At 38.4% G+C, this 16,748-nt stretch overlaps 1 protein-coding gene across 6 annotated transcripts in view; it reads left to right on the top strand.

The window, feature by feature from the left end:
• Positions 1-16,748, top strand: part of LOC103553572 (zinc finger protein 684) — a 39,242-nt gene that overhangs the window by 13,097 nt on the left and 9,397 nt on the right. The window contains exons 1-2 of one of the 6 annotated variants that reach the window (XM_070610190.1): positions 15,196-15,382; positions 16,513-16,600. The exons of 2 other annotated variants lie outside the window; for them this stretch is intronic. The gene's annotated coding sequence lies outside the window, so the exon portion shown is untranslated. Of the gene's footprint in view, positions 1-15,195; positions 15,383-15,689; positions 16,601-16,748 lie in introns of those variants that run through there. 3 more of the 6 variants (XM_070610191.1, XM_008524184.2, XM_008524182.2) reach the window with 3 other exon arrangements.

The raw sequence follows: 16,748 nt of genomic DNA, 5'->3' as shown, positions 1-16,748 counted from the left end.
TGTATCCATTATCCCTGATGAGGAACTGAGACTTAGAAGGGTTATAAAACTTGCCCAAGATCCCACAGTTTGAAAGTGGTAGACTGTAGCCTAGGTATGTCTGCAGTGCTTTTGGCTTAACCATTATGCTGTAAAGTTTTTCTTGCTGCTGTTAAGCCTCTTGTGCTGTATTCGATTCTAGGCCCTGGGAAGTTTGGAATAAAATTGGCATAGTGAACTGGACCTTATGGGATAAACAGTATCCAGCCAATAGTCTTCAAGAAAATAACTTGCTCAGGGTTCTGGCCTCACTTTAGTTATACTGGAAGCTTTAAGTAGAGGAAAAAGAGAAAATTAGTTGGTTTCAGACAGTGACACTGTCAGAATTCAGCAATTCTGCAGTTCAGTAGTTCCCTGAGCTCTCAAGTCCTTTTTTTAAATTAACGTCTTCTAGTTATTGCTTTATGGTTTCTCACAAAATAAGTAGAGGCATGTGTAGTTGGGATCACCCCAGGATCACTGATGCTGTTCTCTTCATCAGATACTTCCTTGGTTTGTAGCCTCCGCATATCTGATAATGTCATCTCTCCCTTGTGAATTCTGCTGAAGTTGTGTGAACTCCAGCTTATGGACCTATTGGATGTTTGTTCAGTGAGAGAGACATCACAATAAAGCTATTTCTTGATTTTTTTTTCTTCTCAGGCCAGAGAATGGGTTAAATACATTAATTAGGATTAGGTTCAACTGTTCATAATAGAAATTGCCAAAAAATAGTGGTTAAACAAAATAGAAATTTTGTTCTCTCTTATGAAAAATAACCCTAAATATAGTTAGTTTAGGGCCTCATGGTGTCAGGACCCCAGGTTCCTTCTCTCTCATTTCTCTAACATCAACAAGTATCTTCCTACTTTGTAGTCCAAAATGGCTGCCCAAGCTCCAGTCACCCATTGCACATTCAGCATAAAGCTGAACTGGAAAAGAGCATCATTGTAAGGACACTTCCTAAATTGGTACCACCACTTCCACTTACATTTCACTGGCCAAAACTTGGTCACCTGGTCATAGCCAGCTGCAAGGAAGGTTGGGATATGTAGTTTTTATTCTGAGAAAGCATTTGCCCAGACACAAACTGGAGAGTCTATTAACTGCAAAAAAGGGAGAATGGATATTGAGTGACAGCTTGGAATCTCTGCCCCATTGAGATTTTCAGGAATAGAGCTGGCACTTTTTACCTTGTTAAGGACCCTACACTCTTAGGGAAAAAAGGAAGAGATGAACATGACTTGTCCTAAATTGGCCCCACAACTCCATCCTGGCACCAAAATGTATCAGAACTGACAGTTGTAGGTTAAGGCTCATAATTTTAAAAATCTGATGTCGTCTGCTAGATGCAGTCTGGACAACTTTCCCTTCGTTGTATGTTCTGGGGCAAAAGCATCAAGTTGAGAGGGTCACCTTTCAGAATTTGATACTTAGAAACCCATTGAAGGCCTGCAGGAGGTGCAGAACCTCAAGGCCATGAGATTCTTGGAGGCTTAACTAATGATTCTGGGCATCCTGAGGCATAAAGAAGAGAGCAGGTTTGAGAAGATCCAGCCAAAAGAGGTTCAGTTCCGGCCCTCAGGCTTTGTATAGTCTAGCAGAGAATACAGACAAGTAAACAGGCAGTGACAGAGCTATGTAATAAGAGCTGGTATAGGGTGTACAAGATACTAGAGACTCACAAAAGGAAATCTACACCAGACTTTTGAGGTCAGGACAGCTTTCTGGTAGAAGAGAAGACTGCTAAGAACTAAACAGAGTGAATTAGCTGACTCGAGAGAGTTTGAGCAATAATTCTTCAGGCAGAGAGTGGTATGTGCAACAGCCTGGCAGATATAGAACGTAGTGGGTTCAGGAATCAAAGAAGTTTATTAAACTTAGGCAATAGGATGAAGGGAAGTGGGAGGAGATGAAGCTAAAGAGGTAAGCAGAGCACAGATTATGTAAAACCTTATAAATCTTGTTGAGAATTTTGGAGTGAGAGTTGATGAATTTCCTGCCTGCTTTCCCCTAATGTCTCTTTTTCTCAATTTTCAATATCTTGAAAAGTTTTTAAATTGTAAAATACGTAACATAAAATTTGCCATTTTAACCATTTTTACACATACTGAATTCAGTGGCATTAAGTACATTCATGCTGTTGTGCACCCATCTCCAGAAGGTTTTCATCTTCCCCCACTTGAAACTCGGTACCCATTAGACATCACCTCCCCATTCCTCCCTCCCCTAGCCCCTGCAACTACTATTCTCCTTCTGTTTCTATGAATTTAACTACTCTGGGTATCTCATATAAGTGGAATCATTCAATATTTGTCCTTTTGTGATTGGCAGGTTTCACTTAGCATATGTCTTCAAGTGTTATCCAGTGTTATAGTGTGTGTCAGAATTTCCTCCTTTTTTAAGACTGAATAATATTCCGTTATGTCAATATCTTTTAAAAGTAAGTGGGAGCAAAGCAGGATTCTAGAGGAGGAGCTGACTTGGTAAAAGTTATATTGCAGAATTATTTATCTCAGATCTGAAATCAGAAATATTGTAGTGGTATCAGTCCACCACATTGTGTGGTTGTCAGCTCCTCAAATGTAGAAGCAGACAATGCAGAGAGGTCCTGTTGGCACATAAGAAAGGGGAGGCTGCAAGCCCTGAAGGTCTAGATGAAGTGAAAAATGAGCTGTATTGAATTCTAGTTCAGTATCCTAGAAATAATGATGATTAAGCCCATAAGCAGAATCTCTGAGTGTGGGGCACAAGTAAGCTAAGAATCATCCTAGCCTCAGTTTCTCCAGCTGCACTGAATGTCCCTTCCACCCTCCTTGAATAGACTCCAAAAGCCCTAACCTTCATGGGATGTATTTATTGGGAGTATCTTTTTGAGTCTTTGGCTTGTGTTTTTACTCTATCGTGGTGTCTTTTGAGGAACAAAATTTTAATGAAGCCCAGTCTCAATGTTTGTTAGTGCTTTTTGTGTCCCATTTAAGATACGGTTTCCTACTTCAACACACCTTGCTTCTTTTACTTATCAATTTATTTTGAAATTGTTTCATATTAGTATTTATAGTTTACCTCTTCCCTCTTAGCAGCTGCAAAGGATTGCATTGTAAAGATATATTATTATTTATCTAACCAGATCTCTATTTATATACATTTAGTTTATTTCCTTTCTTTTTCTACTACAAACACTATAATAATATATAAAGTAGAAAGTGAAAGTTGCTGTGACATACACACCTAGTAATCCTGAACCCCAAAATAACCATTGATAGGAAGCTGATAAGATTCTTTAAGATATTTTTATGGACATATCAACATATATTTAAGTATAAAACAAATATGTGTGTATTGGGGTGTATGTGATTAGACACATAAAATAATCCTTTGTCACCTCCCTGTTTCTGTTAAGTTTTATCATGGGTATAGTTTCATATCAATAGCTGGATAATATAGTATTTCATTGTATGGTTGTAATATAATTCACATAATTATCCCTTCTTTATAGGCAGATATAGGGGCAAATATAGACACAAATGTATATAGCCTATATATGTCCATTGATAATGTGAATATTTTTCTGATTTTCTCCCTCTTACTCCCAGGCCAAGAAATTTTGGGTTATAAGATGTGCACATTTAAAATACATCTGGATCCAGATTGCCCTCCAGAAATAGTATAACTTTGGACTCCAAGATCCCTCAAATCCTTACATTATCATCATATGATATAATAACTCAAATTATTTTCCAGAAGGAAGCACATAAAAGTGTATGTTCTTCCACACCCTAATGCTAGTATTATAATTCTTTTTAAGTGATGCCAACATGATGGATAATTGATATCTTAACCTTAGTATTGTTTTAATTTGCACTATTCACATAACCTGGGAAGATGCATATCTGTCCTTTACTTATTGGTAATTTGTATTTCTTTTATGAATTGACTGCTCATATTCATTGCCCATTTATAATGAAGATCTCAATCTTTTTAAATGATTCTTAAAAGCCAGTTTTTGCATATATTTTAATTTCCCTTATGGTGGATTTTTCTGATTAAATAATGCATGCTCATTGTAAAGAATTGAAACAATACATTAAAATGTAAAGAAAAATTTTTTTCAACTATTGTGGTTATTGCTTCTCTCTTCTATTTTCTCTTTCTGGAGTCCTATTATGTGTATTCCTATTATATATACTTTCTATGTCTCCTAATTTTCCCTCTCATTATTCTCTTTGTTATTTTCTTTTAATACTGAGAAAATTATTTGTGCTGCTCTTCAACTTAGAAAATATTTCCTTGATTATTATCCCTCTCTTCTCTTCTCTCCTTCTGGACTGCCTATTATATATATATTAAATTTCCTTGACCTACCTTCTAACCTGTTATTTTTTATATTTCACTTTTTAAATTTTTTGTCTCTACATTCTAAGAATTTTTTGACCTGGTAATCTAGTGAACTAATTGATATTCCTGCATTTTCCAGTCTTGTCTTCTGCTACTCAAGTAGCCATTGAAGTTTTTTGTTTGGTGATTTTATTTTTCATGCCCCCAACCTTTGCTGTTCTCTGATTTTCCTCTTTTTCTACACAGGGAGTAAATGTTAGAAGTGTTGCAAGATGCTTTAGCCTGAGTATTGAGCTCATCAGAAAGTCCACGCAGAAACCTTTTAAATGTGAAAAATGTGGTGGGGATTCAAACAGAGCCTGGCTTTTTGATATAATCAGAGAGCTTACACAGTGGGGAAGCCACTTAAATGTGATACATGTGGTGAAGGCTTCAGTTGTAACATAATTCTTCATGTCCTCCTGAAAGGAGGGGAAAAAACATTTAAATGTGAGAAATGCAGAAAAGCTTTGGTGCTAGCTCAAATCTTCATATTCCTCAGAGAATCTATACAGGGAGAAACCCTAAAGGTGTGGCGAGTGTGACAAGAGCATCAGCTGGAGCACAGATCTTCAAGTTCTTCAGAGAGATTATCCAGGAGAAAGGCTCTATAAAGGTGTGAAGAGAGGCAAAGGTTTCAGTGAAAGCTCAAACTTTACTTCCATCAGAGCGCATGCGGGAGAGGAACCCAGTAAGTGTGTTGTGTTGTAAGAGCTTCGGCCAGAGTGCAAATCTCTCCTCATGTACATCAGAGCGTCCACACGGAAGAAAAGCCATATAGATGTGAAGAATACGGGGAGGGCTTCTGTGAGAGCTCAAAGTCTTCATACTCGTCAGAGAGTCCGCACTGGAGAAAAACTTTGTACATGTACTAATTGTGGTAAGGCCTTCAGTTAGAGCTCAAGTCATTCATCAGAAAGCCCATTGCAGAGGATTAGTTTAAGGAGCTTCAATCAAAGTGTAGATGACCAAAATCATCTTTTCACATATAAGAAACTTTATGAAAGTGAAGAGTGTACCACCATTTTCAGTCAGAGGACAGGTCTTCACATTTGTTGCACAGGCCATACAGGAGAGAAAGTCTATAAAAATGAACGTCAGAGTTTCATTCAGTGGATAATTATTTGCTTTGTTAACCAATATGGTAAGGGCCTTTTCAATGGTGTAAATTACAAAGAGAATCGGGCCAGCCCCATGACCAAGTGGTTAAGTTTGCAAGCTCAGCTTTGGCGGCCCAGGGTTTCGGCGGTTTGGATCCTGGGCCCGGACATGGTACTGTTCATCAGGCCATGCTGAGGCAGCGTCCCACATGCCACAACTAGAAGGACACACAACTAAAAATATACAACTATGTACCGGGGGGCTTTGGGGAGAAAAAGGAAAAGTAAAATCTTTAAAATAAAATCAAAAGAGAATCGATAAAGCCAGAGAAACTCTTTTTTGATACATTTATATATCGCAAACTACAGTAGTTTTAGCGAACATCTTTATTGTGCCACATAATTATCATTTCTTTTTTGTGTTGAGAATAGTTAAGATCTAGTCTCTCAGCAACTTTGAAGTTTATAATACAGTATCACTGATTATAATCACTATGTTGTGCATTAGATCTCCAGAACTTATTTATCTATTCGTTGCAAGTTTGTACCCTTAAACAACTGCCCAATTCCCACACACCCCCAGCCCCTGCTAATCACCATTCTACTCTCTGTTCTTATACATTGAAATACAGAGAAATGCTTAAATGTGAAATTTGGGGAGAACATTTTAGTGAAGTTCACAGTTTCTAACCCCATAAAAGAGATTATATCTAGGAAAGTAATCTCATCAATACCTTGAATAGAGTGAAATATATAAAATTAGTATTCATGTAAAAGGGATCAGGGATGTGTACATGCAGGTTACTTAGTAGCTATACCTATATTTCATTTTCAGATTTATGTTTATATAGAAACTAATACAGTCATGCGTTACGTAATCATGGGGATACATTCTGAGAAATGCATTGTTAGATGATTTCATTGATGTGCAAACTTCATAGAGTACTTACACAACCTATATGGTATAGCCTACTAGACATCTAGGCTATATAGTACTAATCTTAGAGGACTGTTATTGACAGAAATGTCATTATTGTGGTGTATGACTATAGAAGTTTTTTTTATCTTTAATCTCACAGTTTATTAGGTGCATTATACAGATAAAAATATAAATTCTCTCCTAACATACTCTCTGGACTCCTACTTAGAGACATAATTGTTTCATCTGTAACTGTCTCAATTTTCTAAATCTTGAAAATGTTACATTCAGTGATCAAGATCAGTGTCTTATCTTCTGGACCACTTCTTAACTTCCCTTTTGTTTAATTTCAAACATGTTAGCCTTTGAAACTGGAAGTCATAATTCCCAGAAGTCTAGATTAGTTATTAATGACATGGGTCCTCTGTTTTAGTAGACCTTGATAATAATTGACTTAAGACATTTTTTAAATACCCAAATTGAACTGCTAGAAATGAAAAATACACTGGGTGGGATCAACAACAGATTTGACATTGCAGAAGAAAAAATAAGTGAACTTGAAGACATAGCCATAGAAGGCATTCAAAATGAAGCACAGAGAGAAAAAATACTGAAAAGGAGAAAGCAGCACATCAGTTAGCTATGGGAAAATTTAAATAATGGTCTAATACAGGTATAGTTGTAGTTCACAAAGAAAAGGAAGGGAGGGAAGACAGAAAGAATATTTGAAGAAATAATGATTTAAAAACTTTCTAAATTTGATGAAAATTATAAACCCACAGAAGCTCAATGTCCTCCATGCCCAAGAAACATGGGGGAAGTTACACCAAGGCACATCATAATCAAATTGCTTAAAGCCAGTGATAAAGAGAAAATCTTAAAAGCAGCCAGAGGGAAAAAATACATTAAATATAGAGGAGGAAAAAAGGTGACAGGAGATTGCTTGTTGGAAATGATAGAAAACAGAGAAAGCAGTGGAGCAATATCTTTAAAGTCCTGAAATTAAAACTGTCAACCTAGAATTCTTTATGCTGTGAAAATATTTTTCAAAAGTGAAATAAAGACCTATTGACATAGAAAAGCTGAAAAAATTAATCACAAGCAGATCTATGTAGAAGGAATGTTATAGGAAGTGCTTCATGCAGAAGGAAAATGATACCAGATGGAAATCTGGGTATATACCAAGGAAAGAAGACCACAGAAAATGGGAACTACATGAGTAAATACAAACACTTTAAAAATTATTTAAATCTCTTTAAAAGATAACTTGCCTATTTAAAGTAATGGTAATAGAGTGTTTTGTGGGATTTATAACATATGTAGAAGTATGACAATAATAGCACAAAAATCAGGAAGGGAGAAATGAAAGTTTACTGTTGTAAAGTTCTTTTATAAAATTATTTTTTAATTGAGATATAATTGACATATGACATTATATGTTGTAGGGTTCTTATACTCTGGTAAGTGATGTGGTATGGTATACCTTGAAAGATAGCCTGATAAGTTAAAGCTGTATACTATAAACACTAAAGCAACCACTAAAGAGATGAAATACAGATATATGCTAATAAGCCAACAAAGAAGATTAAAATGCAATCATAAAAAATGTTCAGTCCAAAGGAAAGCAGGAAAAAAGGAATACAGAATAAGTGGGAGAAATGGAAAACACTTAGCAAGTTGGTAGATTTAAACCAGTCACATCGATCATCACATTAAATGTAAATGTTCTGAAGATCTCACTTAAAAGGCAGTGATTGTCAGATTGTATGAAGAAGAAAGACCCAAATATATGCTCCTAAAAGAAACTCATTTTAAATATAAAGATAATAGGTTAAAACTCAAAGAATGGAAAAAATATATACCGTGCTAGCGCTACTCAGAAACTTTGTCAATAGAGGGTGCTGGAGGTACATTGGAGGAGGAAGATGTGATGGGTAGTTTTATGTGTCAGCTTGGCTAGGCTAAGGGATGCCCAGATAGCTGGAAAAACATTATTTCTGGGTATGTCTGTGAGAGTTCTTCCAGAAGAGATTACCATTTGAATCAGGGTTCTGATGGGGTAAAGAAGATCTGTCCTCACCAATGTGGGCGGACATTATCCAATCCATTGAGGGACTGCATAGAAAAAAAGGTAGTGAAGGAAGGGGAATTTCTTGCTCTCTTTCATGCTGAGACATCCTTCTTCTGCCCTCAGACAGTGGAGCTCCTGGTACTCCAGGACTTACACTAGCACACCCACTCTACTCCAGTTCTCAGGGCTTTGGCCTCAGACTGGGCATTACAAGATCGGCTCCCTTGGTTCTTGGGCATTCAGACTTGGACTGAATTCTACACACTGGCTTTCCTGGTTCTCCAGCTTGCAGACAGCAGACTGGGGGACTTCTTAGCCTCCATAACCGCTTGAGCCAATTCCTATAATAAATAGATAGATAGATAGATAGATAGATAGATAGGTGACAGAGATGTTAGAGATAGAGATAGAGATGGTAGAGATAGAGATAAATATGATCTCCCCTATCGGTTTTGTTTCTCTGGAAAATACTGACAAATACAGAAGTTTTCTCTCCTAGTTCCAGTGTTCTCATCTGGTTGGCCTCTGGCAGGGTGCATATCTTTTTTGGTAGTGCCCCAGCAGCAAGTGGTACCTAGCTAGCTTCCCCACTTCCAACCTGCTCCAGCAGTTTCCAGAAGTATCTGGTAGTACCTCCTGATGAACAACTTCTTGCACACACCCCATCTCCAGCATTTTCAAGAGGCAAGCAGCACCTCTCCGTGAATGGCTTCATCCTGTGAGTTCAGCACTCCCAAGGGCAGCTAATGAGTTGCACGTGTGCCCCAATGCACTTCCTAGCCTTTTACCAGTGACAGCTTTCCAGTGAGTCAACAACTACCCTTTCATCAAGTGGCTTCTGGGAGGCTTTCCTATGAGTCCAGTCCATGCTTCAGCTGGCTTTCCAGCAAGTCACCTCCATCCCTGCAGGCAGTTTCCTAGCAAATTTCATCGGCATTCTAGCAAGTGGTTCTTTACTCAACAGCCTTGGATTGTCAATTGTGCATCAGCTGTGGCCTGTGACAATTCAGGTAACTGTCATTCAGTGGGGATCAAACATAGCCTCACCTGAATCCCACCTTGGGAAGGATTAACCCTTCCAAGTTTATCCCTTTTTGGGGTACCCTCACAAGCTCTAGGGTATTCTTTAGAGAACTTTTTATTAGCCAATTCCCAGTTACACCAATCCCCTGTTAATAATTCTTTATGTTTAATTTTCCCTGTTCAAAATACTTTGCTGTTTCTATCTCTGGATTAAACTCTAACTAATACACCAGGGATAAGGAGGGGCGCTTAATGGTAAAGGGGTCAATTTATTAGGAGGACATAACAATCCTAACTGTTTAGGCTTCTAATAATGGAACATCAAAGTGCTTAAGGCAAAAACTGGAATACAAGGAGAAATGGACTAGAAAAGCCCATGATTATAGTGTGAGATTTCAATACTCCTCTCTTTATAAATGATAGAGGGCAAAATTAGTAAAAATATAGAAGAGTTGAACAACACTACCAATGATTTGATGTAATACTTATACAACACTCTACTCAACAAAAGCAGAGTACACATTTTTTTCAAGTGCACACAGAATATTTACCAAGATAAACTATGTTCTGGGCCATAAAACAAGTCTGAATAAATATATGTGGGTGTAAGTCATACAGAGTAGGCACTCTGATGACAATGGAATTAAATTAGAATTTGATAACAGAAAGATATCTGAACAATCAAAAAACCTGGAAACTAAACACACTTAAGGAACCTATGAGTCAATAAAGAAATCACAAGGAAAATGAGAAATTATTCAGATTTGGCTGAAAATGAAAACACAATATATGAAAATGTGTGGGATGCAGCAGTACTTAGACGGAAACTGATACCACTAAATGCTTATGTTGGAGAAGACGAAAGATCTCAATTACCCACCTCAGTGTCCACCTTAGACTAAGAAAAGGAGAGAAAATGAAACCCAAAGGAAGCATAAAAAATGAAGTAAACATCAGAGCTGAAATCTATGAAATAGAAAACATAAACAATACAGGAAAATTGATGAAACCAAAAGCTGGTTCTTTGAGATCAATAAAATTGATAAAGTTCTAGCCAGACTGATCAGAACAAAACAAGAGGGAAGTCATATGACCAATATCAGGAATGAGAGATGTGACATCACTACAGATATTAAAAGAATAATAAAGGAATATTATGAACAACTTTATGCCAATACATTTGACAGCTTAGCTGAAATAGGCAAATTCCTCAAAAGATACAAACTACTAAAGCTCTCAGGAAGAAATTTGTAACCTGAACATCTCTATATCTAATAAAGAAATTGACTTTGTGGTTAAACACTTTCCCATGAAGAAAAATCCAGGCCCCAATGACGCACTGATGAATTCTACCAAATATTTAAGGAAGAAATAGGGGCCAGCCCAGTGTTGCAGTGGTTAAGTTCTCACGTTCTGCTTCGGCAGCCCAGGGTTTGACAGTTTGGATCCCAGGTGCGGACCTATGTACCACTTGTCAAGCCACACTGTGGCAGGCATCCCCCATATAAAGTAGAGGAAGATGGGCATGGATGTTAGCTCAGGGCCAGTCTTCCTTGGCAAAAAGAGGAGGATTGGCAGCAGATGTTAGCTCAGAGCTAATCTCCCCCGCCCCCCCAAAAAAAGGAAGAAATAATACTAAAGTCTATACAAACTTCCAGAAAACGGAAGAGGAAGGAAACTTCCCTACTCATTCTATTATGCCAGCATTACTTTGATACCAAAACCAAATATTATGAGAATATTACAAGAAAAGAAAACTACAGACCAGTGTACCCCATGAACACAGATGCAAAGATTTTAAATAAAATTTAGCAAATAGAATCTGACAATGTATTAAAAGGACAATACACCACAGGCAAGTGAGGTTTATTCCAGGTATGCAAGATTGGCTTGACATTAAAAAAAATCAATCAATGTAATTCACCATATTAATATACCAAAAATGAAAAGCCATATGATAATCTCAATAAATGAAAAAAAAAAAAAGAATTTCACAAAAGACACCATTCATTCTTCAGTAAACTCTTGGAAAACTAGAACTGAAAGGGAATTCCTTCAACCTCATGAAAGGCAACTATAAAAAACCTACAGCTGACATCATACTTAGTGGTGAAAGACAATGTTTTTCCCCTAAGTTCAGGAAAAAGGCAATTACATCCCCTGTCACTATTTCTATTCATCATTGTAGTGGTGGATAGAGCCAGTGCAATAAGTCAAAGAAAATTGATAAAAGGTATCCAGATTGAAAAGGAAGAAATAAAACTTTTTATTTGCAGAGAGTATGATTGTCTACGTAGAAAATCCTGTGGAAATCTTTAAAAAGCTACTAGATCAACATTAAAAAACAAATTGTATTTCTACATAGTCACAAACAATCAGAAATGTAAATTTAAAAATACAATTTATAATACCATAAAAAATATGAAATACTTAGGGATAAATCTGACCAAAAAATATGCAAGGGTTGTACACTGAAAACTAGAAAACACTGATGAGAGAAATTAAAGCAACCCTAAATAAATGAGTAGATATACCATGCACATGAATTGGAAAGCAATATTTTTAAGATATCAGTTCTCTCCCAATTGATCTACAGATTCAAGACCCTGAGCTAGACAAGTTCCATGATGCATTTATGGAGATGAAACTATAGACAATTTCACATTTATTCAGTATTCACAAATATTTACTTAGCATCTATAATGTGCCAGGCTCTGGAGATATAGTCATGAATAAAACTAAGATTCTACTCACACCAATTCCAGTGTGTCAGTCTTTTCCCCACCACCAAGCAATTCTCCAACACCAGCTGAGTGTCCTACAATTCAACTCAATTCTGACATTATCTACCTGGTAATAGTGTCAGATCCCACTGGTTAAGGGCTCAATCCTACAACACTTCCCCTCCCACTCCCCTTCAGACACGAATTGCAAGTCCAGGTTGTCTCCTGTGCTTCTGACCTACTGGCTATAGATTGGAGGTTCCAACGACCCCCTCGAGTTTGATTAATTTGCTAGATCAGCTCACAGAACTCAGAAACATTTTACTTACTAGATTACTAGCTTATTATAAAAGGATATAACTCAAGAACAGCCAGATGGAACAGAAGCATAGGGCAAGGTATGGAGAAATGGCTTGGAGGTTCCATGCCCTCTCTAGGTGCACCACTTTCCCTGCATCTCCACTTGTTCACCAACTCAGAAGCGCTCTGAATGCCATCCTTTTGGGTTTTATGGAGGCTTCATTACGTAGGTCCAAGTGATTAAATCATTGGCCATTGATTCAGCCTCTATCCCCTCCTCCTTCCAGAGGTCAGGAGTGGGGGTGGGGACTGAAAGTTCCAACCCTCTAATCACATGGTTGGTTCTCCTGGCACTCAGCCCCCATTCTTAGGTGCAGTCCAAAAGTCACCTCATTCACATAACAAAAAACAGTATTATCACTCTCATCACTTAAAAAATTCCAAGAGTTTTAGGACCTCTGAACTAGAAATGAGGATGAAGACAAAATATATTTCTTATCATTCACAATATCACAAAAACAAAAACTAACAAAAAAAATATATATATATACCCTCATAAAATATACATACTATGAGACAAAGAAAGGAAAAGGAACAAGAGAACTCAAGGATGGCTCCTAAATTTTCACTTGAGTAACTAGGTGGATGATGGTACATTTGTTGAACTAGGAGAAATGCTAGATTGGGAGGGCAGGAATTAAGAGTTTGGTGTGGACATGTGACATTAGAGGTGGCTTTTAGATATCCAAGGGAAGACTTCAGGTAGGCATAAGGAATTGGGGCTTGAAGTTTGGGGAGAGGTGAAGGCTGGAGATAGAGATTTGTAAGCCATAGTCATGTAAATCATATTTAAAGCTATGGGACCAAAGGAGATCATTTAGAGAAAAACTTCAAAAGAAAAGACCCAAGGCCAAACCTATGAGTATTCCAACTTTTGGAGGTGGAACAGAGGAAGAGTATTCAGTAAAGGAAATAGAGAAGTAGTCTTCATGAGGTGGGAGAAACTACCTTTTGTGAGATGTTCTAGAAACCAAGATAAGGAAGTATCTCAATTTTGTTGAATGCTTTTGAGGTCAAATATGATGAAAACAGAGCGAGTCTGTTTAATTATTCAACTGGAATTCCATTGATACCTTGACAGGAGTAGTTTCAGGACAGTAGTCAGGGTCAAGAAGCCAATTAAAGTTGACTGAGGAGAGAAATGGAGGTGAGAAAATGTAGGCAGCAACAAGAGGCAACTCTTCAAAAATATTTTTCTATGAAGGAAAGTTAGGAAATGGAGCAATTGCTCAAGTGGGCTATAGGTCAAGAAAGGATTTTTTAAAGATGAGATATAAAAACATGACTTTATGACATAGATTGGAAATGCCAGTAAAGTCAATGACCACTAGTATCAAGTGGACTCCTAATTGTCAGGCAATAGGACTACATTTCCTTAATCCATTCACTCTCCCATATTCCTAAATAACTAACATTAGAATGTCAAATGACATTGATTATAAAATACATTATTATTTTTTGTACTACTAAGAAAGACAAAAATGCTGCCAATTAAACTATGGCATGCCATCATTTCTAAGATAGCAATCACACACATGTTGAAATATGAAAAGTGTGCATTAGCATCAATGTAATACAGTATTTATTTTTTCTCTCCTCAAACCTCCAATACCTTCTCTTTATCTTCACTTTCAGCTTCCCATTTCACCAAGAAAACAAAAGCACTCAGAAGAGGCCATCCTCATTGTCCCACCAAATCTGTCCACCTATCTGCATCTGTACCTATAAACTCTGCCTCCTCTTTTATTTCAATGGATGAATTGTTCATCTCTAATGTAGAACTGAGCCTTCCGATTGTGTACTGAATTCCATTCCTTCTCTCCTCAAGAACTTTTCTTCCTGCAACTGTCCTGTCTCTCCTGTATTGTCAATTTCCCCCCTTTCTGTATGATTTTAATTAGGGTGCAAACACACTGTAATTTCTTCCATCTTAAAAAAAATTCTGGACCCCAAATCCAAATGCAACAGCAGCATTATTTTTCTGCTCATCTTAAAAAAGCAAAACTTCTTAAAAGTACTGTCTATATATGTTTTTTCCACTCCCTCTCCTCCCATTCTTCCATCCCACTCTTACCAGACTTTATCAGACTTCCACTACTACGCCAAAATGGCATGTTGCAACAACCTCGACATTGCTAAATCCAATGGTCAATTCTTAGTTCTCATCCTTCTTGACCCATCAGCAGCATTTAACGCAGTGGATCACTTCCTTCTTGAAATATTGTCTTCCCTTGATTTTGCACATCCAAACGTTCCTACTTCTCCATTTACCTCACGGATTAAGCCTTCTCAGTCTTTGTTGGGTCCTCTTCATCTCCCTGGCCTAAGCTAGTGCATTGCTATAAGAAACTAAACTGAGTAAGGGAAAATTATTCTCTTAGCAAACAGCTGATTTAGATTTTCTGTTGTCTATCTTTTTAAACGAAAATGATATTAACACCTCCCTTTCGAAAACGACCGTGGCTCTCAAAGCAGCCCCGGAAGCACCAACCCAGGAATCTCCCCCAAAAGAGGGAGAAGCATCTGACGCCTTCCGTAAACGAGCTCCACCAGCCTTATGGGAAATGTAGTCTCCGGTTGATGGCCTGCGCAGCAGGGGAGCCTGGGAACTCTGGGTGGGTAATTACTTCCGCACACGCGCAGTGGGGCGGTAGCTGGTGTTCTGTAATCTTCAAACCAGCGCTCAGTGCAGTGAGAACGGGGGTTACTCGCGGAGTCTCTCTGGGACGTCTCTGTAGCCTGGTCTCAGGCTTAGAGCCCGAGCTGGGAGCCTGGCGGTGAAAGTTCTCAGGTAGGATTCTGCCGGACTCGGGGGACGTAAGGGAAGGGCGGAGAGAAAGACAGGGACCAGTTTTTTGGCATACTCAACCGAGGATAAAACTTCACAACCCCCACGTGCGATGACTTCGTGTTTTCATGTGTGGGTCTGTCCGGTTCTGGAGTGATTCAGAGAAAGCAAGAGCACAGCTCCGCCTGCCATTCGTGGGTTCTCAGATCCCAGGTGGGGCTGGGGCGGGCTCAGTTTGCGTCCCTGCCCTTGTAGGCACAGGTGAATCTGTAGGAGTCTGTGCTTCAAACTGTACCTTTCCTGGTTACAGGAGCACCGTTGGCCCCACGAGACAACAGGAAATAATAAACCATTTCAAGCGATCTGGGAGGAAAGCATTTCTAGAGAAACTGCTAGGCACTCTTCTTAGGGCATTCTCACATCTGAATCATCTGAAGTAAATGTCTTCGTTTTGCGTATGAATTAACTGAAGCTGAGAGGTGAAGTTACTTGTCTAGACTCACACAGCTTAGTAAGTAAAAGAGCTGAGATTGAAACCTAGATGAGTTTTCTCTTAATTTCCTTCTGTTTTGCAAGAGCACTCTGCAAAAAACGGAATTGGATTTATTCTCCTTTTGAAATATTTGAGCAATGAATGCTGTGTAAATTTCGCTTTGTTACTTTTTTTTAAAGAGTCTCTTGTTCTACCGATCTTTCCGTGGAGACCGTGTAAATAAAGCTGTGAGTCCCTCTTGTTCATTTTAGCCTTTCTAGGGCCCCAGCACTGATGGTTAGAATGTCAAAAAGCCCAGAATGGCCTCAAGGAGATGGTGAGTTCCCAGAGAGAGAGAGAAACAGATTTGGAGTCAAAACTGAAGGCTTCGAGTTAAAAAAACAAACAAAAAAAATGTTCCTGGGTTCCTGGGTCCAGCCTTCTCAAGAAAGCTCAACCTAGTTTGAGATCTCTTACCCCAGCTTCAGAGGAGAGACCAGAGAAAGACAGGCAGGAATGACTTATATATATTTATTTTGAGGAAGATTAGCCCTGAGCTAACATCTGCTGCCAATCCTCCTCTCTTTGCTGAGGAAAATTAGCCCTGAGCTAACATCCATGCCCGTCTTCCTCTGCTTTGTATGTGGGACGCCTGCTACAGCATGGCTTGCCAAGCAGTACCATGTCCGCACCCGGGATCCGAACCAGCGAACCCCAGGCCACCAAAGCAGAATGTGCACACTTAACCGGTGAGCCACCGGGCTGGCCCCATGGAATGACTTCTAGAGATAGTGAGCTTCAGAGATCAGGCTTTTAGTTAGTCTTTTAACTGATTCATTATTATTTTCTTAAGGTAGATTTCTGGGAGGAAAAAAGAGGACTGGTTCAAAGGTTACC

Source organism: Equus przewalskii, chromosome 2 (genome assembly GCF_037783145.1).
Source record: "Equus przewalskii isolate Varuska chromosome 2, EquPr2, whole genome shotgun sequence".
NCBI lineage: Eukaryota > Metazoa > Chordata > Mammalia > Perissodactyla > Equidae > Equus > Equus przewalskii.
This window is presented reverse-complemented; position numbering and strand designations above follow the sequence as displayed.